The following is an 18622-nucleotide window of genomic DNA, read 5'->3' as shown; positions in this document are numbered from 1 at the left end:
TATTTTCTTACATCATGAACCCACAATGCATTTAATTACTACTGATAAAAATAAAAATAATCTGCAATGTAAAAATACCAACAACAAAAAAGTAACTAATTGATTACATATGTATTCAACCCTTGTCTGAGCGCTAAGTTTATTGGGGTAAATCTCCACCAGCTTTCTACAACTCAACACTGCAATTTTTACCCATTCGCTCCAGTTACATCCGCTTGGGTGAACAGTAATTATCCCACAGATTGTCAATGGGATTTAAAACTGGGATTGCATTGGCCCAGTCCAATATTGTGTATTTAAGCTTTACCAATGTGGCTTTTGCTGTATACTATGGGTCACTGTCCTGCTGCAATATAAATTTTATCTCTAGTCTCCAAGATTTGTCTACAGCAGTGCAATCTCATAAATATACAGAAGTGTCTTCACACACCTGTCTATAAATGGCGTCAAATAGCAACTTTGGGCGCCACAGGCTATGCAACTAAGGGTTGTATTCAATGTCAGAAAGACGGTAGTTTCCGACAGGTTTAGGTCGGAAGGGGTTCCGACCTATTCAATGCCGGCTGTATTTTTCCAACAAGTCGGGAATTCAGGACTTGTTGGAAAACACGTGGATTGTCGGAATCCACGTGTGTACTGTCTGAATGCGGACAAACCCTCAGGTTTTGGCCCCGTTTCCAAAAATGTCAATCCAACAAGTACGAGGGGATGGGACCATGTGAGGCGAGGACCGTGGACGGGTGAGGCGAGGAGCGTGGACAGATGAGGCGAGGACCGTGGACGGGAAGGCGAGGACCGTGGACGGGTGAGGCGAGGAGCGGGGACGGGTGAGGCGAGGAGCGGGAATGGGTGAAGCGAGGAGCGGGAAACAGCAGCACGGACGGGACAGCACGGGGTAGGAGAGGCTGTGTGACAGTTGTCAGGAATAGCCAAATCCGACAGCCGGATTTGGCCGCTCAGTGAATACTGACCTGTTGAATCATTTCCGTCGGAAAGGATCCGACAGGTATTGATTACATCCCTAAGCCGTGCAATGTCCCCCAACATACAGTACACTTTTTAAACAAAATATGCTTCTTATCAGCATAATTTATGCGACCAAAGTACAATGCACAAGTAACCTGGATACTGGTGCTGGCACTGCATGAAGCTGCTGTGTGCAATTCAGATGCTATCCTGGGTATAAAGGCCAAAGACAAAGGATCAAAAAGCGTGAGGGCACCACACATAGCTGTGCTTAACCTGAGACTTTATACAAATTCCTTTGCAACAAAAATACCAATCCTAAATACCTAGGACACTATAATCAACTATGTATGTGGATACACTGAGAATTAAGTAAGGGAATGGTTACCCGTGGCGAAGCTGCTAAGTCGCGCCAGGTGTCTCAGGCCATAAGGGCATGGCTGGAGTGAGCAGAAGCTACAGCATGTTATTTGACACAATTTGTTTGTTTTTTATTGCATGATTTTTTCCTACACGTCTTTGGATATATCTAGATAATCTGGTTGAAGTAGTATACCATCCAATTTCTCAAAGTTTAATTTTGTCATTTTTTTACATTATTATTATTTTTGTATTTCCCTTTTGAAATATAATCACTTGCCATACCACATTCCAATACATGCTTCCTGTCAGCCAACTTCAGTGCCTCATACCCAAGGGCGTAGCTACCATAGGTGCAGGGAGTGCAGCTGCTATAGGGCCCAGAGCTGAGAGGGGCCCATCTTCCCTGTCAACGCTACATGTGTTATATACAAAGGCATAGCTACCATAGGTGAGGGAGGGGTTCACTACGATATGCCGGCGGTCGGGCTCCCGGCGACCAGCATACCGGCGCCGGGAGCCCGACCGCCGGCTTACCAACAGTGTGGCGAGCGCAAATGAGCCCCTTGCGGGCTCGCTGCGCTCGCCACGCTACGCGCGCCACACTATTTTATTCTCCCTCCAGGGGGGTCGTGGACCCCCACGAGGGAGAATAAGTGTCGATATGCTGGCTGTCGGGATCCCGGCGCCAGTATACTGTGCGCCGGGATCCCGTCAGTCGGCATACAGAAGACCACCCGTGAGGGAGTGCAGCTGCTATGTGACCCAGAGCTGAAAGGACCCACCTTCCCTGTCACAGTTACATGTGTTATATACATTTTTTCACAATGTTTGATACGTAGAGGCACTTACAAACTTTTTCCTTGTGGCCTATAATATATCTATTTATGCCTCCGGACCTGCTGATTGTAATGTGGTATAAAATGATCAGGTGGGCACTATACTGTTACATAATATGCACTGGAGGCACTGTAATCTGGCATATAATGAACTAGGGGCACTATAATGCTGCATAATATGAACTAGGGGCACTCTATGTAATAACATGAATCGGGGGTACTGTGTTGCATAATGTGTACTGACAGCCATAAAATGTGACATAATGTGAACTAGAGCACTACTATGGGGCATAAAATAAACTAGGACACTATTATCGGGCATTAAATGAAAAACTGCTGCTGAGGTGTCTCTCTAGAACAGGCATTCCCAACCACGGTCCTCAAGGCACACTAACAGTGCAGGTTTTAGTGATATCCAGACTTCAGCACAGGTCACTTAATTAGTAGCTCAGTTATTTTGATTTAACCATCTGTGCTGCAGCCTGGATATCACTAAAACCTGCACTGTTGGTGTGCCTTGAGGACCGTGGTTGGGAATGCCTGCTCTAGAAGCATTGGGACAGAGCCCCTTCAAAATGTTGTCATGGGGCCCACAAAGTACTGGCTACGCCTCTGCTCATACCTATATTGTATGAAAAAATAAGATTTTACTTACCGATAAATCTATTTCTCGTAGTCCGTAGTGGATGCTGGGGACTCCGTCAGGACCATGGGGATTAGCGGCTCCGCAGGAGACAGGGCACAAAAATAAAGCTTTAGGATCAGGTGGTGTGCACTGGCTCCTCCCCCTATGACCCTCCTCCAAGCCTCAGTTAGGATACTGTGCCCGGACGAGCGTACACAATAAGGAAGGATTTTGAATCCCGGGTAAGACTCATACCAGCCACACCAATCACACCGTACAACTTGTGATCTGAACCCAGTTAACAGTATGACAACGTAGGAGCCTCTGAACAGACGGCTCACAACAAGAACAACCCGATTTTTTTGTAACAATAACTATGTACAAGTATTGCAGACAATCCGCACTTGGGATGGGCGCCCAGCATCCACTACGGACTACGAGAAATAGATTTATCGGTAAGTAAAATCTTATTTTCTCTAACGTCCTAGTGGATGCTGGGGACTCCGTCAGGACCATGGGGATTATACCAAAGCTCCCAAACGGGCGGGAGAGTGCGGATGACTCTGCAGCACCGAATGAGAGAACTCCAGGTCCTCTTTAGCCAGGGTATCAAATTTGTAGAATTTTACAAACGTGTTCTCCCCCGACCACGTAGCTGCTCGGCAGAGTTGTAATGCCGAGACCCCTCGGGCAGCCGCCCAGGATGAGCCCACCTTCCTTGTGGAATGGGCCTTGACAGATTTAGGCTGTGGCAGGCCTGCCACAGAATGTGCAAGTTGAATTGTGCTACAAATCCAACGAGCAATCGTCTGCTTAGAAGCAGGAGCACCCAGCTTGTTGGGTGCATACAGTATAAACAGCGAGTCAGATTTTCTGACTCCAGCCGTCCTTGAAATATATATTTTCAATGCCCTGACAACGTCCAGCAACTTGGAATCCTCCAAATCGCTAGTAGTCGCAGGCACCACAATAGGCTGGTTCAGGTGAAACGCTGACACCACCTTAGGCAGAAAATGAGTACGCGTCCGCAGTTCTGCCCTGTCCGAATGGAAAATCAGATATGGGCTTTTATACGATAAAGCCGCCAATTCTGACACTCTCCTGGCTGAAGCCAGGGCCAGTAGCATGGTTACTTTCCATGTAAGATATTTCAAATCCGCCGATTTGAGTGGCTCAAACCAATGGGATTTGAGAAAATCCAAAACTACATTAAGGTCCCACGGAGCCACTGGGGGCACAACCGGGGGCTGTATATGTAGTACTCCTTTTACAAAAGTCTGGACTTCAGGAACTGAAGCCAATTCTTTCTGGAAGAAAATCGACAGGGCCGAAATTTGAACCTTAATGGACCCCAACTTGAGGCCCATAGACAATCCTGTTTGCAGGAAATGTAGGAATCGACCCAATTGAAATTCCTCCGTGGGGGCCTTCCTGGCCTCGCACCACGCAACATATTTTCTCCAAATGCGGTGATAATGTTGTGCAGTCACCTCCTTCCTGGCTTTAAAACCAGTGTAGGAATGACCTCTTCTGGAATGCCTTTTTCCCTTAGAATTCGGCGTTCAACCGCCACGCCGTCAAACGCAGCCGCGGTAAGTCTTGAAATAGACACGGTCCCTGCTGAATCAGGTCCCGTCTTAGAGGTAGAGGCCACGGATTTTCCGTGAGCATCTCCTGAAGTTCCGGGTACCAAGTTCTTCTTGGCCAATCCGGAGCCACGAGTATCGTTCTTACTCCCATTTGCCGTATGATTCTCAGTACTTTGGGTATGAGAGGCAGAGGAGGAAACACATACACTGACTGGAACACCCACGGTGTTACCAGAGCGTCCACAGCTATTGCCTGAGGGTCTCTTGACCTGGCGCAATACCTGTCCAGTTTTTTGTTGAGGCGAGACGCCATCATATCCACCTTTGGTTTTTCCCAACGGTTCACAATCATGTGGAAGACTTCTGGATGAAGTCCCCACTCTCCCGGGTGTAGATCGTGTCTGCTGAGGAAGTCTGCTTCCCAGTTGTCCACTCCCGGAATGAACACTGCTGACAGTGCTATTACATGATCTTCCGCCCAGCGAAGAATCCTTGCAGCTTCTGCCATTGCTCTCCTGCTTCTTGTGCCGCCCTGTCTGTTTACGTGGGCGACTGCCGTGATGTTGTCTGACTGGATCAACACCGGCCGACCCTGAAGCAGGGGTTTTGCTAGGCTTAGAGCATTGTAAATCGCTCTTAGATCCAGTATATTTATGTGAAGAGACATCTCCAGGCTTGACCATACTCCCTGGAAGTTTCTTCCCTGTGTGACCGCTCCCCAGCCTCTCAGACTGGCATCCGTGGTCACCAGGACCCAGTCCTGTATGCCGAATCTGCGGCCTTCTAACAGATGAGCACTCTGCAACCACCACAGAAGAGACACCCTTGTCCGTGGCGATAAGGTTATCCGCTGATGCATCTGCAGATGCGATCCTGACCATTTGTCCAGCAGATCCCACTGAAAAGTTCGTGCGTGGAATCTGCCGAATGGGATTGCTTCGTAAGAAGCCACCATCTTTCCCAGGACTCTTGTGCATTGATGCACAGACACTTTTCCTGGTTTTAGGAGGTTCCTGACAAGTTCGGATAACTCCTTGGCTTTCTCCTCCGGAAGAAACACCTTTTTCTGGACTGTGTCCAGAATCATTCCCAGGAACAGCAGACGTGTTGTCGGGGTCAACTGAGATTTTGGGAAATTCAGAATCCACCCGTGTTGTTGCAGCACTACTTGGGTTAGTGCTACTCCGTCCTCCAGCTGTTCTCTGGACCTTGCCCTTATCAGGAGATCGTCCAAGTAAGGGATAATTAATACGCCTCTTCTTCGCAGAAGAATCATCATTTCTGCCATTACCTTGGTAAAGACCCGAGGTGCCGTGGACAATCCAAACGGCAGCGTCTGAAACTGATAATGACAGTTTTGCACCACGAACCTGAGGTACCCTTGATGTGAAGGGCAAATTGGGACATGTAGGTAAGCATCTTTTATGTCCAGGGACACCATAAAGTCCCCTTCTTCCAGATTCGCTATCACTGCTCTGAGTGATTCCATCTTGAACTTGAATTTTTGTATGTACAGGTTCAAAGATTTCAGATTTAGAATAGGTCTTACCGAGCCGTCCGGCTTCGGTACCACAAATAGCGTGGAGTAATACCCCTTTCCCTGTTGTAGGAGGGGTACCTTGACTATCACCTGCTGAGAAAACAGCTTGTGAATGGCTTCCAATACCGTCGCCCTGTCTGAGGGAGACGTTGGCAAAGCAGACTTTAGGAACCGGCGAGGGGGAGACTTCTCGAATTCCAACCTGTAACCCTGAGATACTACCTGCAGGATCCAGGGGTCCACCTGTGAGCAAGCCCACTGCGCGCTGAAATTCTTGAGTCGACCCCCCACCGCTCCTGAGTCCGCTTGTAAAGCCCCAGCGTCATGCTGAGGGCTTTGCAGAACCCGCGGAGGGCTTCTGTTCCTGGGAAGGGGCTGCTTGCTGCCCTCTCTTACCCTTTCCTCTGCCTCGGGGCAGATATGACTGTCCTTTTGCCCGCTTGTTCTTATAGGACCGAAAGGACTGCGGTTGAAAAGACGGTGTCTTTTTCTGTTGGGAGGGGGTCTGAGGTAAAAAGGTGGATTTCCCGGCAGTTGCCGTGGCCACCAAATCCGATAGACCGACGCCAAATAATTCCTCCCCTTTATACGGCAATACTTCCATATGCCGTTTGGAATCCGCATCACCTGACCACTGTCGTGTCCATAAACTTCTTCTGGCAGATATGGACATCGCACTTACTCTCGATGCCAGAGTGCAAATATCCCTCTGAGCATCTCGCATATAAAGAAAAGCATCCTTTAATTGCTCTAAAGTCTGTAAAATACTGTCCCTATCCAGGGTATCAATATTTTCAGTCAGGGAATCCGACCAGACCACTCCAGCACTGCACATCCAGGCTGAGGCGATGGCTGGTCGCAGTATAACACCAGTATGTGTGTATATACTTTTTAGAGTAGTCTCCAGCCTCCTATCAGCTGGATCCTTGAGGGCGGCCGTATCAGGAGACGGTAACGCCACTTGTTTTGATAAGCGTGTGAGCGCCTTATCCACCTTAGGGGGTGTTTCCCAGCGCGCCCTAACCTCTGGCGGGAAAGGGTATAATGCCAATAACTTTTTAGAAATTAGCCCTTTTCTATCTGGGTTAACCCACGCTTCATCACATACATCATTCAATTCCTCTGATTCAGGAAAAACTACAGGTAGTTTTTTCACCCCCCACATAATACCCCTTTTTGTGGTACTTGTAGTATCAGAGATATGCAAAGTCTCCTTCATTGCCGTGATCATATAACGTGTGGCCCTACTGGAAAATACGTTTGTTTCTTCACCGTCGACACTAGATTCAGTGTCCGTGTCTGGGTCTGTATCGACCGACTGAGGTAAAGGGCGTTTTACAGCCCCTGACGGTGTCTGAGACGCCTGGGCAGGTACCAACTGGTTTGACGGCCGTCTCATGTCGTCAACTGATTTTTGTAATGTGCTGACATTATCACGTAATTCCATAAACAAAGCCATCCATTCCGGTGTCGACTCCCTAGGGGGTGACATCACCATTACCGGCAATTGCTCCGCCTCCACACCAACATCGTCCTCATACATGTCGACACACACGTACCGACACACAGCAGACACACAGGGAATGCTCTATTGAAGACAGGACCCCACTAGCCCTTTGGGGAGACAGAGGGAGAGTTTGCCAGCACACACCCAAGCGCTATAACATATATGGGAACAACCCTATATAAGTGTTGTATCCTTATAGCAGCTTAAATATATTAATATCGCCAAAAAAAGTGCCCCCCCTCTCTGTTTTACCCTGTTTCTGTAGTGCAGTGCAGGGGAGAGTCCTGGGAGCCTTCCTCACAGCGGAGCTGAGCAGGAAAATGGCGCTGTGTGCTGAGGAGAATAAGCCCCGCCCCCTATTTCGGCGGGCTCTTCTCCGGAATCTGTGAGATCTGGCAGGGGTTAAATACATCCATATAGCCTCAAAGGGCTATATGTGATGTATTTTTAGCCATAAAAAGGTATTATATATTGCTGCCCAGGGCGCCCCCCCATGCCCTGCACCCTCCGTGACCGCTGTGTGAAGTGTGCTGACAACAATGGCGCACAGCTGCAGTGCTGTGCGCTACCTCAGGAAGACTGAAGAGTCTTCTGCCGCCTGCTTCTGGACCTCTTCCATCTTCGGCATCTGCAAGAGGGGTCGGCGGCGCGGCTCCGGGACGAACCCCAGGGTGAGACCTGTGTTCCGACTCCCTCTGGAGCTAATGGTGTCCAGTAGCCTAAGAAGCCAATCCATCCTGCACGCAGGTGAGTTCACTTCTCTCCCCTAAGTCCCTCGATGCAGTGAGCCTGTTGCCAGCAGGACTCACTGAAAATAAAAAACCTAAAAACTTTTTCTAAGCAGCTCTTTAGGAGAGCCACCTAGATTGCACCCTGCTCGGACGGGCACAAAAACCTAACTGAGGCTTGGAGGAGGGTCATAGGGGGAGGAGCCAGTGCACACCACCTGATCCTAAAGCTTTATTTTTGTGCCCTGTCTCCTGCGGAGCCGCTAATCCCCATGGTCCTGACGGAGTCCCCAGCATCCACTAGGACGTTAGAGAAAAAGGATTGTATGCAAACACATAGGTATATCTATTTTCTTTTATACAAACACCAACATAGCATCCATAGCACCATAATGCAGGGAGCAGTGGAGATGTGGAAGGCCTTCCTGTGCTCTATCTGCACTGTGGCTTCCTCCTTATCTTCACTCTGCCATTCAATTACATCTGTCTCCACTATGGCTTCCTCTTTATATCCTCTCAGCCATCACATGTCAACTGTATGCACCATGACTTCCTCCTTCCCTCCTCTCTGCCACCACATGACATCTATATGCACTGGGGCTTCTTCTTCCCTCCTCAATGCCATTACATGACATCTATTTGTACAGAAGCTTACTCCCTTCTCCCATTTGCACTACATGACATCTGTATGCACTATGGCTTCCCCTCATCTCTCCCCTCTGCCATCACATGACATCTGTATGCACTGTTGTGTCCTCCTTCAATCCTCTCTGTCAACACATGACATCTATCTGCACGGTGGTTTACTCCTTCCCTCCTCTCTGCCATCACATGACATCAGTATGCACTGTGGCTTCCTCCTTCCCTCCTCTTTACAATCACATGACATCTGTATGCACTGGGGCTTCCTCCCATCTCTCCCCTCTGCCATCACATGACATCTGTATGCACTGTGGCTTCCTCCCTTCTCACCCATCTGCCTCACATGACATATGTATGAAGCGAGGCTTCATTCCTTCTCTTCCCTCTGCCTCACATGACATCAGTATGTACCGATACTTCCATTCATCTATTCCCTCTGCCTCACATGGCATCTGTATGAACCCAGGCTTCCTTCCTTTTCTCTCCACCCTGCATCACATGACGTCTGTCTGCACTGTGGGTACCTCCTTTGCCCCCCTCCGCCATCACATCACAGGCTGACAGCCTAAACAAACTGGCAGCGAGCCATTTTGGTTTGCCCTACATAGAAATTTTTAAAAGAAGTAAACACATGCAAAAGCACAGCTAAGAAAAAAAATGACTACTCAATGCATAGTTAACTTGCTAAAGAAATGTCTCTGTTTGATTGCTGAAAAAATTATATAATATATATATATATATCCATACAGCGTAACGCCGGCACTCTGGATGCCCCCTAGGGCTTGCTTACTCTGGTGCCCTCCATCTGGGTTTGGCAACCCCCATATGTAGATCAAAAAATGAGGCGGCACTCAGAGATTTGTTGAAAACCATCAGGTGTGTATTCAAATCATCACATCACATCAACGTTTCGGGGAACAAATCCCCTTAATCAGGGAATTTGTTCCCCGAAACGTTGATGTGATGTGATGATTTGAATACACACCTGTTTGCTTTTCAACAAATCTCTGAGTGCCGCCTCATTTATTGATCTATATATATATGTATATATATATATATATATTGGTGCAAGAGGATGAGGTGTTTGCAAGCGACCACAGGTGTCAAAATTAATAGTATAAAAACCAGGTGTTTCTATAAAAATATATAAAATTTTAATTTCAGAATACTACACACTAAAAACAAGAGGAGGGTGTTTCATAAAATATAAACAATTTTTCAAAAAAAATGCAGCCTAATCAATAAAATCTGGTATAAGAATAACAGCGGTGAAATTAAAAAATTTAAAACACATATACCAAGATTATTGAAAAGTACATAAAAACATGAAAAAAAATATGTACAAAGTTTGCAGGATAGAGGTAAAAAAGAGTAAAAAAATTATGAGAGAGGTAGCTTAACTTCAGTATTGGAGGTATGATCAGAGTAGCACCCAACGCGTTTCGTCCCTCATGGACTTCATCAAGGGGTGGTGAGAGGCTAGAGACAGAACCTATTTATACCTCATGGCTATGGGAGGTATTAGCAGCATCACTTCCTGTTTGTAAATTGGTGGATAAATGACATGTAATCAAAATGCATGTGTGAGTACATAAACATGAGACTAGTATGATACAAGAGCCCACTGGTAGCTTTACGTGTCAAAACGATGCCTATTATAGCTAAAAATAACGTATGTAGCATAAAAACGAGTGAGTCCGTCAACTTCCGGTCCGGACTGTGTGGAACGTCATATCCGCCCCACTTCCGCCCCATTTCCGGCGGCATCAGATCCGTTGTGCGCATGCGCCGGCTGGGCACCGTGCGGTGGAGATCTCTGGTACGTGCTCACTTCTAAGGGCGGCGGCCATCTTTATGGTTATCAAAAACCGGATACAGTCCTGCTGTAGGTGTAGTTCTCTGGTCAATTGTCACTTTAGAGGGCGGCGGCCATCTTATTGGTTATCAAAAACCGGGATGTAGTCCTGCTGTGGGTAGGATCCAAGTACTGCGATCTAGATGCTCTAGTGCGCAGTGTAAAGGTTTAAATATGTATGAACCTTTTGGAATGGTTTTGCATACTGATGGTGCGTCTCCCCGGGGTGGTACATAAAAAACGAGAAGGAAAAAAACGTAGATAAACGGATGGTAATAGCAGGCATAGATAAGTTATATGACAGGTGAATATGGCATTAAGAGGGATATGGATAAATGATAATTAGGGTGAATATATAGCGCCCATAAGGGGCATAATATGGAAACAAATATGCTAAAAAAGGGTTTATAATATAGATATATGCGAAAACAATACAAAAAATATATATGTATAAATATATAGAAATAATATACACATATATAAAAAATAGTATATATATATATATATATAAAAAAAAATATATATATAAAATATATAAAAAAATATATATATAAAAAAAATTAATATATTTAAAATCATATAGTAAGCGTGAGCAGGGATGGGAAGGAAATGGATGGGAATAGATGATAAACCTGCTAGGAGCGGAATCAGCAAGTATTAATAAGGTACTACGTTGCGAAAAAGTGCCAGAGTGATGTGGGCAAGACATCATCCATGAACTTTCGAGGTGTCCTAAGGATATTCCCATTTTCGCCTTCAGGTTTACAACACCCGGTCTCCCAAGGGGGTCTCCCATCCTTGTACTGACCGGGCCCAACCTTGCTTAGCTTCCAAGATCGGACGGTGTTGGGCGTCCCCAAGGAGGTATGGTTGTAATGTATAGGGCTGGGTTGGAGAAAAGGTCTCTCAAAAGCAATGGACGACATAATAAATTCACAATTGGCATGGAGGATGTAGTATAGGAAAAGCAAAGAGGAGATACATAAGCTCCTACATGAGGGAGTGCGAGTTACAGCGTATATGTGCCATGAGAGCTTGGTGAAGTTTTCACTTTATACATCACGTTCCAGGTATTCTCTGGGAGTCTCCCATCCAGGTACTGGCCAGGACGCGAGTGTTTAAGATGGGCCCAATAGGGTGAGCAGTGCAGTATCGTGTCGGAAAAAAGGGGGGGGGGGATTTCTGTTGAGAGGCTGGAGTGGAACTTAAGGAACAAAAAAGGGACAAAAAGAACAGGATATCTTACATCACAGGAACGGTGCTATTTCGTACCCCTCATTGAAGCCATCCGGATGGAGTGTATTCAGTTCGTATATCCAAAACATCTCCCTCCTGGAAAGGAGATTCGAAAGGTCACCTCCTCTGTCTCCCAGAGCTACCAGTTCAATCCCTTTATACGTTAGTGCCTCTGGATCCGAGTTATGGCAAAGGTTGAAGTGTTTGGATACTGCATGGGTGAGGACTTTGTTCTTGATATTCCTGACGTGTTCCTGGATGCGTAGTTTAAGGGGTCTCTTGGTTTTCCCGATGTATTTTATTTTACAGGAGCACTCCAGAAGGTAGATTACCGATGGAGTATTACAATTGATGAATTGTTTAATACGATATTCCTTATTTGTCTTGCCATTGTGGAATGATTTCCTGTTCGGATTGAGGTACCTGCAAATGTTGCATCGACCACATTTGAAGCTTCCTACACATTTCGGCATCATGCTTGCGACTTCTGTATTCCTCAGCATACTTGGGGCTATTAGGTCCTTTAAACTCCTGGATTTGCGAAAAACCATCTTAGGCTCTTTCGTGAGGTAGTCTTTAAGTATAGGGTCCATGAGTAAGATGTTCCAGTGCTTCTTGAGGACCTCCTTAATAAGGTTCTCATGTCTGCTATACGTGGTGATAAACTTGACTGTTTCCTCCTTGATGTCCTTAGGTTTGTACTTAAGAAGGTCCCTCCTTTCTAAAACTTTAGTCTTGACGGTAGCATCTTCTAGGAGTCGGGACGGGTACCCCTTTTCCTTAAACCTTCCTTTGTATACTTCCAGTTGTTGATCTCTGTCCTCCGACTTCTTGCAATTCCGTGCTATCCTACTAAATTGGGAGAGGGGGATGTTGTCCTTCCATTGTTGCCGGTGATTGCTTCTATAGTGAACATAGCTATTCATATCCACCTTCTTAATGTAATTGCTTGTGATGATTTCCTCTCCTGAGTGTGTTAGGACAAGATCCAGGAATTCGATCCGTTCTGTATTCTCATTGGCCGTAAACTTGAGGTTCATGGCGTTGTCCGAAATGTAAGTTAAAAATTCTTTAAAACTCGACTGATCTCCCTCCCAAATAATTAGAATATCATCTATATAACGTTTGTAAAAGATGATATTCTGTTGGTATGGGTGGTTGATAAAAATGTATTCGTTCTCCCTTTGTCCCATGAACAGGTTGGCAAAGCTAGGTGCGAAGATAGTGCCCATGGCTGTTCCACATGTTTGAAGATAAAACCCATCTAAAAATGTAAAATAATTATGTTTAAGTATAAAATTCATGAGCTCACATAAAAAAGTCTATGATCTTCTGTAATCTGAGGGTCCGAAATTAGAAAATTGTTGCATGCCATGACGCCCTTTTCATGCTCTATGCAGGTGTATAGAGATTGCACATCAATTGTGGCCCACCTGTAGGTATCCTTCCATTGTAGTGGTTCCAAAAGGTTCAGGACAGATGTAGTATCTTTAAGAAAAGCCGGCAGTTTCATAACATATTTCCTCAGAAATATGTCAACATATTCTGACAGATGTGAAGTCAGAGAGTTAATACCTGCCACTATTGGCCTACCAGGGGGGTTGTCCAAAGATTTGTGCACTTTTGGGAGGAAGTAAAATATGGGGGTGGTGGGGTTGGAATTTAGGAGATACTGGAATTCATCCTTCGTCAGTACCTCCTTTCTGAAGGCCTTCAAAAGCATAAGTCTCAGTTCTTCTACGAATGGTTCCTTAGGGTCACTTGGTAATGGGACATAAGAAGACCGGTCACCCAGTAGTCTGAGTGCTTCTGTAACATAGGCTTCTCTGTCCATGATAACCAACCCCCCCCCCCTTTATCAGCCGGTTTTATAACAATGTTTTTATTTTCTTGTAGGTGTTTGATGGCTTCCGTCTCCCTATTTGAGAGGTTCTTCTCCTTTATAGATGAAATGTTCGTATCCAGTAGATCCTTCTTAACTAGCTCATAGAAAAGGCCCACATTATGACCCTTTGATAATTGGTATTGACTCTCTGACTTCACATATGTCAGAATATGTTGACATATTTCTGAGGAAATATGTTATGAAACTGCCGGCTTTTCTTAAAGATACTACATCTGTCCTGAACCTTTTGGAACCACTACAATGGAAGGATACCTACAGGTGGGCCACAATTGATGTGCAATCTCTATACACCTGCATAGAGCATGAAAAGGGCGTCATGGCATGCAACAATTTTCTAATTTCGGACCCTCAGATTACAGAAGATCATAGACTTTTTTTATGTGACCTCATGAATTTTATACTTAAACATAATTATTTTACATTTTTAGATGGGTTTTATCTTCAAACATGTGGAACAGCCATGGGCACTATCTTCGCACCTAGCTTTGCCAACCTGTTCATGGGACAATGGGAGAACGAATACATTTTTATCAACCACCCATACCAACAGAATATCATCTTTTACAAACGTTATATAGATGATATTCTAATTATTTGGGAGGGAGATCAGTCGAGTTTTAAAGAATTTTTAACTTACATTTCGGACAACGCCATGAACCTCAAGTTTACGGCCAATGAGAATACAGAACGGATCGAATTCCTGGATCTTGTCCTAACACACTCAGGAGAGGAAATCATCACAAGCAATTACATTAAGAAGGTGGATATGAATAGCTATGTTCACTATAGAAGCAATCACCGGCAACAATGGAAGGACAACATCCCCCTCTCCCAATTTAGTAGGATAGCACGGAATTGCAAGAAGTCGGAGGACAGAGATCAACAACTGGAAGTATACAAAGGAAGGTTTAAGGAAAAGGGGTACCCGTCCCGACTCCTAGAAGATGCTACCGTCAAGACTAAAGTTTTAGAAAGGAGGGACCTTCTTAAGTACAAACCTAAGGACATCAAGGAGGAAACAGTCAAGTTTATCACCACGTATAGCAGACATGAGAACCTTATTAAGGAGGTCCTCAAGAAGCACTGGAACATCTTACTCATGGACCCTATACTTAAAGACTACCTCACGAAAGAGCCTAAGATGGTTTTTCGCAAATCCAGGAGTTTAAAGGACCTAATAGCCCCAAGTATGCTGAGGAATACAGAAGTCGCAAGCATGATGCCGAAATGTGTAGGAAGCTTCAAATGTGGTCGATGCAACATTTGCAGGTACCTCAATCCGAACAGGAAATCATTCCACAATGGCAAGACAAATAAGGAATATCGTATTAAACAATTCATCAATTGTAATACTCCATCGGTAATCTACCTTCTGGAGTGCTCCTGTAAAATAAAATACATCGGGAAAACCAAGAGACCCCTTAAACTACGCATCCAGGAACACGTCAGGAATATCAAGAACAAAGTCCTCACCCATGCAGTATCCAAACACTTCAACCTTTGCCATAACTCGGATCCAGAGGCACTAACGTATAAAGGGATTGAACTGGTAGCTCTGGGAGACAGAGGAGGTGACCTTTCGAATCTCCTTTCCAGGAGGGAGATGTTTTGGATATACGAACTGAATACACTCCATCCGGATGGCTTCAATGTGGGGTACGAAATAGCACCGTTCCTGTGATGTAAGATATCCTGTTCTTTTTGTCCCTTTTTTGTTCCTTAAGTTCCACTCCAGCCTCTCAACAGAAATCCCCCCCCCCCTTTTTCCGACACGATACTGCACTGCTCACCCTATTGGGCCCATCTTAAACACTCGCGTCCTGGCCAGTACCTGGATGGGAGACTCCCAGAGAATACCTGGAACGTGATGTATAAAGTGAAAACTTCACCAAGCTCTCATGGCACATATACGCTGTAACTCGCACTCCCTCATGTAGGAGCTTATGTATCTCCTCTTTGCTTTTCCTATACTACATCCTCCATGCCAATTGTGAATTTATTATGTCGTCCATTGCTTTTGAGAGACCTTTTCTCCAACCCAGCCCTATACATTACAACCATACCTCCTTGGGGACGCCCAACACCGTCCGATCTTGGAAGCTAAGCAAGGTTGGGCCCGGTCAGTACAAGGATGGGAGACCCCCTTGGGAGACCGGGTGTTGTAAACCTGAAGGCGAAAATGGGAATATCCTTAGGACACCTCGAAAGTTCATGGATGACGTCTTGCCCACATCACTCTGGCACTTTTTCGCAACGTAGTACCTTATTAATACTTGCTGATTCCGCTCCTAGCAGGTTTATCATCTATTCCCATCCATTTCCTTCCCATCCCTGCTCACGCTTACTATATGATTTTAAATATATTAAATTTTTTTATATATATATTTTTTTATATATTTTATATATATATATTTTTTTTTATATATATATATATATACTATTTTTTATATATGTGTATATTATTTCTATATATTTATACATATATATTTTTTGTATTGTTTTCGCATATATCTATATTATAAACCCTTTTTTAGCATATTTGTTTCCATATTATGCCCCTTATGGGCGCTATATATTCACCCTAATTATCATTTATCCATATCCCTCTTAATGCCATATTCACCTGTCATATAACTTATCTATGCCTGCTATTACCATCCGTTTATCTACGTTTTTTTCCTTCTCGTTTTTTATGTACCACCCCGGGGAGACGCACCATCAGTATGCAAAACCATTCCAAAAGGTTCATACATATCTAAAACCTTTACACTGCGCACTAGAGCATCTAGATCGCAGTACTTGGATCCTACCCACAGCAGGACTACATCCCGGTTTTTGATAACCAATAAGATGGCCGCCGCCCTCTAAAGTGACAATTGACCAGAGAACTACACCTACAGCAGGACTGTATCCGGTTTTTGATAACCATAAAGATGGCCGCCGCCCTTAGAAGTGAGCACGTACCAGAGATCTCCACCGCACGGTGCCCAGCCGGCGCATGCGCACAACGGATCTGATGCCGCCGGAAATGGGGCGGAAGTGGGGCGGATATGACGTTCCACACAGTCCGGACCGGAAGTTGACGGACTCACTCGTTTTTATGCTACATACGTTATTTTTAGCTATAATAGGCATCGTTTTGACACGTAAAGCTACCAGTGGGCTCTTGTATCATACTAGTCTCATGTTTATGTACTCACACATGCATTTTGATTACATGTCATTTATCCACCAATTTACAAACAGGAAGTGATGCTGCTAATACCTCCCATAGCCATGAGGTATAAATAGGTTCTGTCTCTAGCCTCTCACCACCCCTTGATGAAGTCCATGAGGGACGAAACGCGTTGGGTGCCACTCTGATCATACCTCCAATATTGAAGTTAAGCTACCTCTCTCATAATTTTTTTACTCTTTTTTACCTCTATCCTGCAAACTTTGTACATATTTTTTTTCATGTTTTTATGTACTTTTCAATAATCTTGGTATATGTGTTTTAAATTTTTTAATTTCACCGCTGTTATTCTTATACCAGATTTTATTGATTAGGCTGCATTTTTTTTGAAAAATTGTTTATATTTTATGAAACACCCTCCTCTTGTTTTTAGTGTGTAGTATTCTGAAATTAAAATTTTATATATTTTTATAGAAACACCTGGTTTTTATACTATTAATTTTGACACCTGTGGTCGCTTGCAAACACCTCATCCTCTTGCACCAATTTGTAATTTCTAGGCATATATACCAGTGCCTATACGTTTTTTGAGGTTCTTAAGCTGACGCCCTAATAGCCTATAGGGAGTGTCCTCCAGGTAACATATATATTCCTCGTTAATTATTTCGGAACACCTTTTTCCTAATATTGTTGTTTACACCTTTGATACTATCTGTGGCGCTGCTAGCTTCTTTTTGTACATATATATATATATATATATATATAACTTCAAATGGTGCGGCACTCCAGACGAAAAAGATTACTCATAACGGCAGTGTTAGCAGCAACGTTTCAATGCCTTTATTGTGGCATTTTCATCAGGCTTTTAGACAAAGACATACAAAGACTCTTACCTTATATCCCCACCCGTCAGTGAGTGATGCCGTTCGGGTAGCGGGACCACGCACCCGTCCCGGCGGCTTCTAATGATGACGTCATCACGTCTCACGCTCTACGGCGCAGCCGGTGACCCATCGCACTGTTTCCTTAGCAACTGTAAACACATATACAAATACATACAGGGCTATAGTTGCGTGTGACATAAAAACAATCTCATATATCTAGACAGTAAAAACTGACCTATTTCATTATTAACGGTATATTACCGAGAGCGAGCAAGTAATACTAATGCAATATCAATCATAAATAGACAGCACTCCAATATAATGATTACCTGCCATATATATCGGAACCTTAATAAATTCACACTAGTTACAAAATGTAACCCATATGAATTAAGGTATAATAGGGGCATATATATCTCTGTTGTAAACCTAGGCTCATTGGCTCTTAGTTAATTCTCAGTAAGATGTGCCCCTTAAGAAATTTTTTTTAAAAATAAGAATTATGTGCTGATGATATTGACGGATCCAGATAAATTGTATACCTAGCTATATTTTTATTATATATGGCTACTGATCCACCCATTACAAAAAGTTATTGAGGCCCAAATGTTCATTGAGTCCTCTGGGTGCTAGGGTTCCCATTCGATGGATCCATCGGGATTCCATCTGTAGCAGCTTGAGGCCTCTATTGCCTCCACGTATGTTAAGGGGTACATGATCAATCATCCTATATCGGATTGATGTTAAATTATGTCTGGCTTCCGAGAAGT

At 44.5% G+C, this 18622-nt stretch overlaps 1 protein-coding gene and 2 pseudogenes across 1 annotated transcript in view; 1 reads left to right on the top strand and 2 right to left on the bottom strand.

The window, feature by feature from the left end:
• CAMKMT (calmodulin-lysine N-methyltransferase) overlaps positions 1 to 18622 on the bottom strand; it is a 984732-nt gene that overhangs the window by 602357 nt on the left and 363753 nt on the right. The window lies entirely within an intron of this gene.
• On the bottom strand, positions 11411 to 11529 carry LOC134912112 (5S ribosomal RNA; annotated as a pseudogene).
• On the top strand, positions 15843 to 15961 carry LOC134912110 (5S ribosomal RNA; annotated as a pseudogene).

This window comes from Pseudophryne corroboree, chromosome 4 (assembly GCF_028390025.1).
Source record: "Pseudophryne corroboree isolate aPseCor3 chromosome 4, aPseCor3.hap2, whole genome shotgun sequence".
NCBI classification, from domain to species: domain Eukaryota; kingdom Metazoa; phylum Chordata; class Amphibia; order Anura; family Myobatrachidae; genus Pseudophryne; species Pseudophryne corroboree.
This window is presented reverse-complemented; position numbering and strand designations above follow the sequence as displayed.